The sequence below is a fragment of the Echeneis naucrates genome, chromosome 2 (genome assembly GCF_900963305.1).
Source record: "Echeneis naucrates chromosome 2, fEcheNa1.1, whole genome shotgun sequence".
NCBI lineage: Eukaryota > Metazoa > Chordata > Actinopteri > Carangiformes > Echeneidae > Echeneis > Echeneis naucrates.
In genome coordinates, this window is record NC_042512.1 from 20,123,272 (window position 1) to 20,136,241 (window position 12,970).

Below are 12,970 nucleotides of genomic sequence, written 5' to 3' on the forward strand. Positions count from 1 at the left end.
AGCTGCTCCAACTCTTCTGTTGGAGGACGCCTTTGATAAACATGTCTGTGTTTCTGCTGATGCCACTGAAGAGGACGAGTCCAGTACAGGTTTGTTCCTCCTGATGGAGTCTGCAGGGCGGACATGAAGAGGATTACTCACCTGATGACGACGACACGCTCCATCAGCCTGCTCACGTGTGTTTTTTTGGCAGGGGGGGTTCAGCCTGTAAAAACAAACACACTTGTTGTAGATGTGTGTTTGTGAAGTCACTGACTGAAAGAAGCAGAAGTCTAAAACCTGGTTCAGATCCAGACGAGCTCATATAAAGCTCCTGAAATATCAATGAGCAGTGATATAGATCGAGCTCACCTGCTTGAATCTTTTCATCTTTCAGCCTGTTGGAAGAAACTGCATTATGTACTTTATGACAGTACGTGGGGGGGAATAAACTATGAGCCCCCCCTGCCTCTGCCTAAGACATAAAAAGATGCTGAAGTCGGCACAGTTAGTTTCATATAAACAGAAAACATGAACATCTTCACAGTGGCCTTCTGGCTGGGGGGTCATCCTGAATATCTGCAGTCTGATGAACACAAATGGAGGAGAAAGAATAATTCATTCCAGAGACGTCCTGTTTGGGTTCATAGGTCTGTCTGCAGAGCTGGGATTGGCTCCAGAACCCCCCGTGACCCGGAAACACATAAGATGAATGAATGTCATGAGATGAAAATAAAGAAAAGTTGTCTGAGTGAGTGGCTTCACTCTGCTGCTGGTTTCAGGTTCTCAGGACGATCAATGGAGGGGAATCGAACCGCTCTTCGCCCACCAAAGTGGTGCAGTCAGGAGACAGAGCTCTGTGATGGCTGGACTGCAGGAGGGACATCTTAAATCTCACCCATTTCAGCCTTCAGGCTCTTATTTTCTCACTGACCTCACTTCCTTTCCCTGATTGGGGCCACCTGAGCTGAGCTTACATAAGGCCTGCTCACCTGTTGCTCAGTCTTTGCACCATGACGAGGGCAGCAGGTAAGGAGCTCCTACACTTTGTAAGTCAGTCCGAGCTGAACGGACAACTTTATTGATGATATTGATGTTATGATAGTAACTTCTAATCCTTGATTTGTTTCAGATGATTAATCCAGGTGTGTTTCTTCCAGTTTGATGAACCTCCAACTTCACCGTGCCACTTTAGGTACTCAGTATTTTACTTTTTTTTACCGTTTGTTTTAATAGTAGATGCTGATTGCGTTTTAAGATTCTACCAGTTGTCTTGTAATAGCATTTCTTTTTGGTAATCTTCCAATCAGATACTTTAGCACACATTTAAAATGTTTTAGACAAAGAATTTAGACACAGCAGTCATCTCTAAATCTTTGAAGATGCATTTTGGTCTGGTGAGGTTTTCCAGAATCGGGACCTTTTCGCTGTTTCTCGTCTTTAACTTGTGTTTTGAGTGTTTGAGAGAATCTGTGTTGCGTTTTAGTAAAAATAAAAAAACTTCCAAATTTTCCTCAAGACATTTTGGTGTTTAGCCAGAAAGAATCAGAACATGACGGACGATTTAATCCAATTAAAGTAAAATTAAACCCGGTTAGGAGCCCACGGTACCGCCTCCGGTGACTTCCGGTTTAGGGTGAAACAAACTGCTGCTTTAGCTACACACACGGACACACAACAGCAGGTGATGAGTTTAGCTGAGGTTCCGCCCACATGAACCAGGCTAATTAGTTAGCTCGTTAGCTTCGCACCGCCATCCGAACTTCCCCATTTTGGTGTTTGATTCGGCTTTCAGCAGGTCGTACAGATTTGGGCTTTACTTTGCTTCAGAGAACAATCTGACCTGATGTGAAATGGCTGATCATGATCATCACAACACTTCAGGACAGACACACTTTCTGATGCTTCCTGAGGTTGAAGGTTAAAATCCCACCTGGAGGCCATCTTTCGGATGTTTGACTTCAGTGCTTCAGCTCAGTTAGTGGAGCCGCTCGTTAACTCGAGCTCACGGCCAAACCGTACAAAGGAGACAAACCAGTTTTTGGCAAAACGTAGACACAGGACTTAGGATTCATAAAATCAAATTTTCTGAGCTCAGCTCCTCACCAAATGTAATCAGGAAGGCTCAGAGCGGCAGCAACACCTGTTTTTCTCCAATTGACTAATGTAAATCACGGTTTTCCTCAACAATCTCACTCTGTCTTCTCATTGTCCCTACACGCTCATTTTAAGGACTTTTCAAATCAAATAAAGACTGCCGGAATCTGCAGACTCTTCTGTCTCTCACGGTGTTTTCGCTTTTCGGACCGGAGCTACGGTTTGCTCGCAATTCGCAGTAGTTGGTCAAAAGCCACTTTTGGGAGAGTTTTGGGGAGAGTCTGAGCTCTGACCTGAGCGAATTCTCAAATCACCATGACAACCGCAGGTCCCTCAGGTCTGTGGATCACCCCCCCCCCCCCCCCCCCCCCCCCGCCTCACTGCTGCGTCACACTTTGTCACAGAAATGCCGTTCAAAGTTTAAACAGGTCACAAGACTTTGAACTCTGACCTTGAACACTCACACATACACACAGAATCACACATACACACACATACACACACATGTTGACACGCACTCACATACAGACATACACTCACACATACAGACACGCACTCACACACATACACACAGATATAGACACAGATATAGACACACGCACTCACACACGTAGACACGCACTCACACAGATATAGACACACACACTCACACACAGACATACACTCACACATATACACAGATATTGACACGCACTCACACACAGACACACACAGATATAGACACACACAGACACGCACTCACACAGATATAGACACACACACTCAGACATACATAGACGCACACACACAGATATAGACACACGCACACAGATATAGACACGCACTCACACACAGACACACACAGATATAGACACACACAGACACGCACTCACACAGATATAGACACAGATATAGACACACACACTCAGACACACAGACGCACACAGACAGATATACAGACACACTCATTGAATCAAGCTCTCAGTTCTCCAAAACGAAGTTTAATCAGGAAGGCTTTTGAAAGAAGGATGGTACGTGGGTTGCTCGTCCGGGCGACGGGCAACGTACCCGTGGCCCTTCAAAATTTCCCTGGAATTTTCTAGTTTCTCCATTACTGATCTGGACGTAAGATGGTTGGTCTGTTGCTGTTTCGGCCCAAAGCGGCCGCCATGTGATTCTCCAAACACGAATCTGCAGGGAATCACCTGTCAAACACCATTTCAGCAGTCACCAGTTCGTCCTGGCACTGAGATGTATTGTGGCCTTTGTAAACCTCAAAATCCAGAAACCATTGAGAACGGCAAGCACAAATGTTTTCAGTCCTGTGGGATTTGGTTTCCCTGGCACAAAGTGTCGTACAGGGCGGCGGCATGACGTTTACATTTACAGTACATGAAGTTTCTGCACCGTTCAATAATTTTTTTTTTGGTCTCTCTTAAAGGTTTTCCTGTGCTGCTCCTTCCCTCCATGCTGCTGGATGTGACGACACATATTGGACCAACTGCACCGTCAACATGAGTCATCAGAGGTGGAGAAAGTATTCAGGTCAGTGTGGTTGGAGGAGGCGGAGCCAAAGAGGTGAGTGTGGTTGGAGGAGGCGGGGCCAAAGAGGTGAGTGTGGTCAGACCAAGACCAGATAACGCCACTGATGGAAAATTGATGAACCTTAATTTTGATATATTTTTAGGTCCTTTAGGTTTATTTATTCATTCTGTGGCCGTTTTTTTTTTTTTTTTTGTCAGTAGCAGCACTCGTCAGTTTTTTGTGGGTCAACTTTTCAATCACATGTATTTTTTCTGTGTGTGTGTGTGTGTGTCCGTCCCCTCAGTGGTCCACATTCGGTGCCCCTTGGTGCTGGGATGGGGTCAGGATTCTGGGAGTCTTTGCGGTTCTTGGGCGGTTGGCGAGGGCGTCGCTCTGACATGGTGCCCTGGCCCTTGGTGGCGATGCTCGGGGATTGGCTCGGGTGCTTCTTGTCGCTCTTCGTCGCTGCCGGGACGTCTCTGCTACCTGGTGGGGGTCTGCCTGTCCTGGGGCAGGTTGGGTGGGCGCCCCCAACCTGCCCCAGGGGTCACAGGGGGGCTCCCGTTGTGGGGTAGGGAGGTCTTGGTGGCTGGCGGGGGGAGGTGGGGAGTGCCCAGGCTGACTCTCAGGTGTTTCTGCTGGGGTCTGGGTTCTGGTGTTGGTGTGGTGTCTTCTGCCAGCCAATCAGGACGGAGGACTTCCTGGTTCTGTTCTCATTCTGTCATTGAGGGGTTCTGGGTGGAGGGGGGGGGGGTGTGTGTGTGTGTGTGGTGGGTGGGGGGAGGGGGGGGTGTGTGTGTGTGGTGGGTGGGGGGAGGGGGGGGTGTGTGTGTGGTGGGGGGGGGGGGGTGTGTGTGTGTGGGGGGAGGGGGGGGTGTGTGTGTGGTGGGGGGGGGGTGTGTGTGTGGTGGGTGGGGGGAGGGGGGGGTGTGTGTGTGGTGGGGGGGTGTGGTGTGGTGTGAGATTAATTGCATTCCACCTAATTGTTGTAGGAGGCGGGGCTGAAGAGGCAAGTGTGGTCGGAGGAGGCGGGGCCCGAAAGAGGTGAGCCGTGGGTCGGAGGAGGCGGGGCCCGAAAGAGGTGAGCCGGGTCGGAGGAGGCGGGGCCCGAAAGAGGTGAGCTGTGGGTCGGAGGAGGCGGGGCCCGAAAGAGGTGAGCCGTGGGTCGGAGGAGGCGGGGCCCGAAAGAGGTGAGCCGTGGGTCGGAGGAGGCGGGGCCCGAAAGAGGTGAGCCGTGGGTCGGAGGAGGCGGGGCCCGTAAGAGGTGAGCTGTGGGTCGGACGAGGTGAGCCGGGTCGGAGGAGGCGGGGCCCGAAAGAGGTGAGCTGTGGGTCGGAGGAGGCGGGGCCCGAAAGAGGTGAGCCGTGGGTCGGAGGAGGCGGGGCCCTGAAAGAGGTGAGCCGTGGGTCGGACGAGGTGAGCCTGGTCGGAGGAGGCGGGGGCCTGTAAGAGGTGAGCTGTGGGTCGGAGGAGGCGGGGGCCCGTAAGAGGTGAGCCTGGTCGGAGGAGGCGGGGGCCCGTAAGAGGTGAGCTGTGGGTCGGAGGAGGCGGGGGCCCGTAAGAGGTGAGCTGTGGGTCGGAGGAGGCGGGGGCCCGTAAGAGGTGAGCTGTGGGTCGGAGGAGGCGGGGGCCCGTAAGAGGTGAGCTGTGGGTCGGAGGAGGCGGGGCCCCGTAAGAGGTGAGCCGGGTCGGAGGAGGCGGGGGCCCGTAAGAGGTGAGCTGTGGGTCGGAGGAGGCGGGGGCCCGTAAGAGGTGAGCCGTGGGTCGGAGGAGGCGGGGCCCCGAAAGAGGTGAGCCGTGGGTCGGAGGAGGCGGGGCCCCGAAAGAGGTGAGCCGTGGGTCGGAGGAGGCGGGGCCGCAAAAGAGGTGAGCCGTGGTCGGAGGAGGCGGGGGCCCGTAAGAGGTGAGCCGTGGTCGGAGGAGGCGGGGGCCCGTAAGAGGTGAGCCGTGGGTCGGAGGAGGCGGGGCCAAAGAGGTGAGTGTGGTCGGAGGAGGCGGGGCCAAAGAGGTGAGTGTGGTCGGACCAACTCCACTGATGGAAAATTGATGAACCTTAATTTTGATATATTTTTAGGTCCTTTAGGTTTATTTATTCATTCTGTGGCCTTTTTTTTTTTTTTTTTTTTTTTTTTTTTTTTGTCAGAAGCAGCACTTGTCAGTTTTTTGTGGGTCAACTTTTCAATCACATGTATTTCTACATGTATTTTTTCTGTGTGTGTGTCTGTGTGTGTGTGTGTGTGTGTGTCCGTCCCCTCAGTGGTCCACATTCGGTGCCCCTTGGTGCTGGGATGGGGTCAGGATTCTGGGAGTCTTTGCGGTTCTTGGGCGGTTGGCGAGGGCGTCGCTCTGACATGGTGCCCTGGCCCTTGGTGGCGATGCTCGGGGATTGGCTCGGGTGCTTCTTGTCGCTCTTCGTCGCTGCCGGGACGTCTCTGCTACCTGGTGGGGGTCTGCCTGTCCTGGGGCAGGTTGGGTGGGCGCCCCCAACCTGCCCCAGGGGTCACAGGGGGGCTCCCGTTGTGGGGTAGGGAGGTCTTGGTGGCTGGCGGGGGGAGGTGGGGAGTGCCCAGGCTGACTCTCAGGTGTTTCTGCTGGGGTCTGGGTTCTGGTGTTGGTGTGGTGTCTTCTGCCAGCCAATCAGGACGGAGGACTTCCTGGTTCTGTTCTCATTCTGTCATTGAGGGGTTCTGGGTGGAGGGGTGTGTGTGTGTGGTGTGGGGGGTGTGTGTGTGTGTGGGGGGGGGGGGGGGGGGGTGTGGGGGAGATTAATTGCATTCCACCTAATTGTTGTAGGAGGCGGGGCTGAAGAGGCAAGTGTGGTCGGAGGAGGCGGGGGCAGAGGAGGTGGCGCCCGAAAGAGGTGAGCCGAGGAGGAGCCAGGGGCCAGAGAGAGGTGAGCCGTGGGCCGAGGAGGGGGCGGGGCCAAAGAGGTGAGTGTGGTTGGAGGAGGCGGGGCCAAAGAGGTGAGTGTGGTCGGACCAACTCCACTGATGGAAAATTGATGAACCTTAATTTTGATATATTTTTAGGTCCTTTAGGTTTATTTATTCATTCTGTGGCCTTTTTTTTTTTTTTTTTTTTTTGTCAGAAGCAGCACTTGTCAGTTTTTTGTGGGTCAACTTTCTACATGTATTTTGTGTGTGTGTGTGTGTGTGTGTGTGTCCGTCCCCTCAGTGGTCCACATTCGGTGCCCCTTGGTGCTGGGATGGGGTCAGGATTCTGGGAGTCTTTGCTGTTTCTTGGGCGGTGTAGTAGCCATTTTTTTTGTGTTGTGCAGGTATTTGCTTTTCCACTAGGGTGCAGTATATTTCAGTTATTTTCTTTTACCTCAAGCCGTGCCCCAGCTGCTGTTGATCAGAAGTGTTGATTAGTTTGAGTTGAGTGGTGGTGGGAAACAGTTTTTACACGGCAGCCAGAGAAACAGTAGAATCCCTTTTTTGTTCTGTCAATTTACCTTATCCTTTTTTGGTTCAAATAAACAGGAATCTCACCCAAAGATATTACTTTTTTTTTTTTCTCTGGAGTCGAGTCAAGAACAACCATCCCAAACCACCACAGGTGACAAGTTTTGTTTTTTGAATAGTCACCACACAAGTAAAAACTGTTTCCTGGATGGAGGACAAGTGAGCTTTGCCCTGGGTGGAGGAAACAGCATTGTTGGAAAGAGGCTGCTTGGATCAAGAGGAGGCCACGGAGCCTGCAATCCCTCCCCCCTGTTCATCAGACAGAGCCAGATGAGAGAGGTAAAGGACGCAGCAGACAATAAAACTGCATGATTGAAGAAACTGAGCCTGTTAGAGTGATTTAATGGAACTGGACAGTTTTGATGCATTGGATTGTGGAACTGGATGTCATGGATGCTGATGAAATGAAAGTTAATTGGAAAAAGGAGGAAATAATCAGCACCTGTGAGTGACTGCAATTGTTCTGCTGCTGACGTCACAAGTTGACATATTTACAGTGTGGAAATGGATGAAAATGCTGATGTGGAAAATGTTCTTGAGGAGCGTGTTGCAAAAAGTGATGTTTCAACTGCTAAAGGCGATGTTGCAAAAATTGAGGAGCGTGCTGTAAAAAGTGATATTGAAAAAAGAGAAAGAAAATTAACTGCAAAAGGTGTTTCACTTCTCATTGAAAACCTGCAAAGGAACCGGAAGTTAAACATGAATCAAGCATCCAAAATCAAGTTGCAGATCGATAATCTGTTACGTGACAAAATAAGTGATACCTTGTGCAGTGTTGAAACCCTTTTAAATGAGTTTAACAAATTGTGTGAAGCTGCTGCTGAAACTCATGGTGCATTGATGGAAATGCCACTGCCTGAAGAAGAATACAAACAAAAGTTTAAAGCAAATGAAAAATTCTCGTGTGATGTGCATAAATGGTTGAAGGATGCAACAGAATATTGTGACAAACAGTCTGTAATGCAGGACGATGAGATTCAACTAAATGCTGACCAGGAGGATGAGATTCAACCCAATGACAGTGTTTCAAATGTTCTCCCCCCTGGAAAAACACGGGTCTCATCAAAGTCTAAATCTTCTTCCAAATCTTCCATCACAAGTTCTGCATGCTTACGAGCAAAGGCTGAAAAGGCAGCATTGATCCAACACATTGCTGCTTTGGAGAAAAAACATGCACTGGAGGCTCAGGAGGAGAAACTGCATGCAGAACAGGAACGATTAAAAAGACCAAAGGAACAACTGGAAATGGAAACCCAACTAGCTGCTGCTACAGCTAAAATAGCCATACTGGAAAGCAGTATGGTGGGAAGTGGCTCGACACCATCTGATGGAATGAATTCATATTTCGATAAAGCCACAAAATCCAAAATGGAAATGTCACAAAGGTCAAAGTTTGAAACAGTACAACCACTCTCACAGCAACCACCTTCAGGATGCACGCCCTAAAGAAAGTATGTACAAACAGCCTACAGAAACCTTCCCTTCAATACAACCCATGCAATCCCTACTAAGACCACCAGGAGGCAACACAACTGTCTGCAACTCACTGCAAGGTCACAGGTCAAGCAATGTTTGTACCACACCACAAATGAAAATAAAATACAGGACATTGGCAACATTATGCAGCGACAAACAGAAATCACTGCTCAACTGGTTCAACAACAACAACACAGCATCTCTTCCACCTCGAGCAATACCCATATTTGATGGTGACCCTCTACAGTATGGATCCTTTATCATGGCATTTGAACAGGGAGTTGAAAGAAAGGTCAATCTCCAGGACTGCTTGTACTACCTAGAACAACACACCAGGGGGCAACCTAGAGAACTGATCAGCAGCTGCTATCACATGTCAAATGATCAAGGCTATTCCAGAGCCAAATACTTGTTAAAGGAACACTTTGGCAATGAAATGAAGATTGGGGCTGCTTACATGGAAAAAGCTTTAAGTTGGCCACCAATAAAAGCTGAAGATGTTGGTTCTCTTCAAACATACATGTTGTTTTTGAGAGGATGTTGTAACATGATGGAAAGTCTACAGTATATGGCAGAAATGAATGTACCATCAAACCTGAAACAGCTTGTGATGAAACTGCCCTATAAATTAAGAGAAAGATGGAGAGCAGCTGTTTGTGACCTACAGGAGAGACGTGGAAGTAGAGTTTAGTTCTCTGATTTGGTCAACTTTCTGGAACATCAGATCAAAATTCTCTCTGATCCTGTCTTTGGTAACTTGCAAGACACGCAAACTGCTACATTTAAAGGAAAAGCTCCCACAAGATTTTCACCCAGGAATAAAAATCCAGCAACTGTGGCAGCTGTAAGCACTTCAGCAGGTATAAAGTCTGCACAAACACCGTTCTTCAATGCCTTGTCTGTATCAAAAAGCAAGACCACATCATGTTGCATATGTAAAGAGGATCACGCAATAGAAGATTGTGTACATGTTAAGAACAAAGTGCATCGTGAGAAACTTGATCTTTTAAGACAAAGTGGTGTTTGTTTTGGTTGTCTAAAACCAGGTCATATCAGCAAAAACTGCAAGAAATGTCTAACATGTGATGTATGTAACTTCAGACATCCCACAATGCTTCACAACCCAGCTAAATTCAGAACAGTTGAGCAATAAAGCAACACTGTTGTCCCTCAGCAGACCTGTGCTCACACTGGGGCTGGTACGCAGAAATGTGTTCTCTCAATTGCACCTGTACAAGTAAAGGCTAAGAATGGAAACAAAATTTTGACCACTTACGCTTTTCTTGAACCAGGAAGCTCAGCTACCTTTTGTACAGAACGCCTGATGAGACAGCTGCACATGGACAGCATCCAAACACACATCTTCCTGCGAACAATGGGACAATGTTCTGACTGGACTGGAAGTAGCTGGTTATGATGAGAACAGGTTTCTAGACCTACCTGAGGTTTACACTCAGCAAACCATGCCGGTTACAAGACACAATATTGTAACAGAAAAGGATCTGAGAAAATGGCCTTACCTGGAAAAGATTAAAGTTCCCGAGCTCGAGGTTGGAGTGGATTTGTTGATTGGCACAAATGCCTCAAAGCTTTTGGAACCGTGGGAAATTAACAGCTGTAACGATGGACCCTACGCTGTTCGGACCCTATTGGGGTGGGTAGTGAACGGCCCACTTAAAGGAAGTGGAAGTGATGCAGGGAAGAAGGGCTGCCCTACTGTCACTGTCAATAGGATCTCCATTGACAAAGTGGAACAGTTGTTAATCACGCAATACAACCAGGACTTCAATGAAAGGTCATGTGATGACACTTTAATGTCAAGAGAAGACATGAGATTTCTTCACATAATGGAAAAAACAACTTGTCTTGAAAACAACCACTACTGTGTTGATTTACCCTTTAAAGTTGATAATGTCATAATGCCAAACAATCGTTGCATTGCTGAACAACATGAAAAGGAAGTTTCAGAGGAACACAGTATCATCAAGAGTATGTGCACTTCCTAAATGATGTCATCAAAAATGGTTATGCGGAGCAGGTGCCTCAACAGCTACTGAATGGAACTGAAGGTGAAATTTGGTACATACCACATCATGGGGTCTATCATCCCAAAAAAAAACCTTGAGAGTTGTATTTGACTGTGGAGCAAGTTTCAAGGGCACATCTTTGAACAGCCAGCTGTTGCAAGGTCCTGATCTCACAAATTCCCTTTTTGGCGTTCTTCAGAGATTTAGACAAGAAGCAGTTGCCATCATGACCGATGTGCAGGCTATGTTTCACCAGGTTCATGTTTCTTAGAAACACGTTGGTTTCCTTTGATTTTTGTGGTGGCATAATGGAGGTGTGACACAACCTTTGGTGGACTTCAGAATGAAGGTTCACATTTTTGGAGCAACTTCATCACCGAGCTGCGCCAATTATGCCTTGAAAAGAGTTGCTGACGACAACACGGCTCAGTACAGTGACGAAGTGTTAAAGACCATCAAGCAAAACTTTTACGTGGACGATTGTTTAAAGTCTGTGTCATCAGAAGAGGAAGCTTTGCAAATGGTACAGGATCTCACTGCTGCATGTGCCAAAGGAGGCTTTCGGCTCTCAAAGTGGATGAGCAACAGTCGAGCAGTTATTGCAAGCATCCCTGAAGAAAATCGTTCCAAAGCAACCAAAGAGCTCAATTTGGATAAAGACAACTTACCTGTTGAAAGAGCTCTTGGATTGCACTGGTGTGCGGAATCAGACATGTTCATGTTCAAGATTGCACTGGAAAGTCGTCCATGTACCCGGCGTGGAATCTTGTCAGCGGTTAATTCTAGCTATGACCCTCTTGGTTTCTTGTCACCGTTCACACTGCCTCCCAAGCTGATGCTGCAAGAGCTGTGCAAAAGAAAAATTGGTTGGGATGACACAATACCACAAACCTTTCTGCAGAAGTGGACACAGTGGCTGACAAATATGTATAAATTGTCACTGTTAAAGGTGGAACGGTGCATCAAGCCAAAGAACTTTGGAAAGGTAAACAATGCACAGCTGCATCACTTCTCAGATGCTAGTGAACATGGATATGGCGCTGTTTCTTATCTTAGATTGAAAGACATCTCTGATGAAGTTAACATTGCTTTCATGATTGGAAAAGCCAGAGTCACTCCCATGAAACAAACCACAATACCAAGGCTTGAACTCACTGCTGCTGTATTAGCTGTCAGACTGGACAAGATGATTATAAAGGAGCTTCAACTGGAATTGGACCAGTCAGTGTTCTGGACCGATAGCACGACTGTGCTTAATTACATTTCAAGTGAAACAAAGAGATTCCACACATTTGTGGCGAACAGAGTGGCTGTCATAAGAGAAGCCACAGAGGTGGCCCAGTGGAGGTACGTTGGCTCTAAGCAGAACCCCGCTGATGAGGCTTCAAGAGGACTGTCAGCTGATGATTTTCTGAAATGTGAACGATGGCTCAAAGGACCAGAGTTTCTGCTGACTGAGGAAAGAACATGGCCAAAACAGGAGGTAAACAAACCTGCCGTCACCTTGGATGACCCTGAGGTTAAACAAGACCTCACAGTTAATGCTTGTGTTGTTGATTATGCATCTAATACCATGAACAAGCTCTTGACCTACTTTTCAGACTGGGAAAAACTCAAAACTTCAGTCGCCTGGTTTTTGAAGTTTAAAGATCTGCTTCAACAGCTAAGGAAAAAAGGTAAAACATGCAATAAAGGACATCAGCAACACAAAGCAAAAATGAATGTTCAATCATTGACACGGGATGACTTACATACTGCAGAACTGGAACTTGCACGCTTCTGCCAACAGCAAAGATTTCACAGGGAAATCTCTCTCTTGGAGAAAGGAGCATCATCTGTGCCAACCAACAGTGACATCTACAGGTTGGATCCCATACTCCAAGATGGGCTGTTGAGAGAAGGAGGTCGTCTGAGAAAAGCATCCATGCCTGAGACAGTAAAACATCCAATAATTCTGTCTGAAGATCAACACATATCCAAACTTATCTTACAACACATTCACAAGCAAGTGGGTCACGCTGGACGCAATCACATGATATCTACACTTCCAAAAACCTACTGGATAACAAATGCAAACTCAGCCTGCAGAAAAATCATTGCTGATTGTGTTACCTGTCGTCTTCAAGGGAGAGTTGGAGAACAAAAAATGTCTGACCTTCCAGCTGAAAGACTCCTGCCAGATTTACCACCATTTACTAATGCAGGTGTGGATTATTTCGGCCCTATTGACATCAAAAGAGGTCGCAGCATGGTCAAAAGGTATGGTGTAATCTTCACATGCATGACTAGTCGGGCAGTACACCTTGAAGCAGCCCACTCACTAACAACAGATTCATGCATAAATGCCATCCGACGGTTCATGTGTCGACGTGGGCAAGTCTCCAACCTCAGGTCAGACAATGGCACCAATTTTGTTGGAGCTGA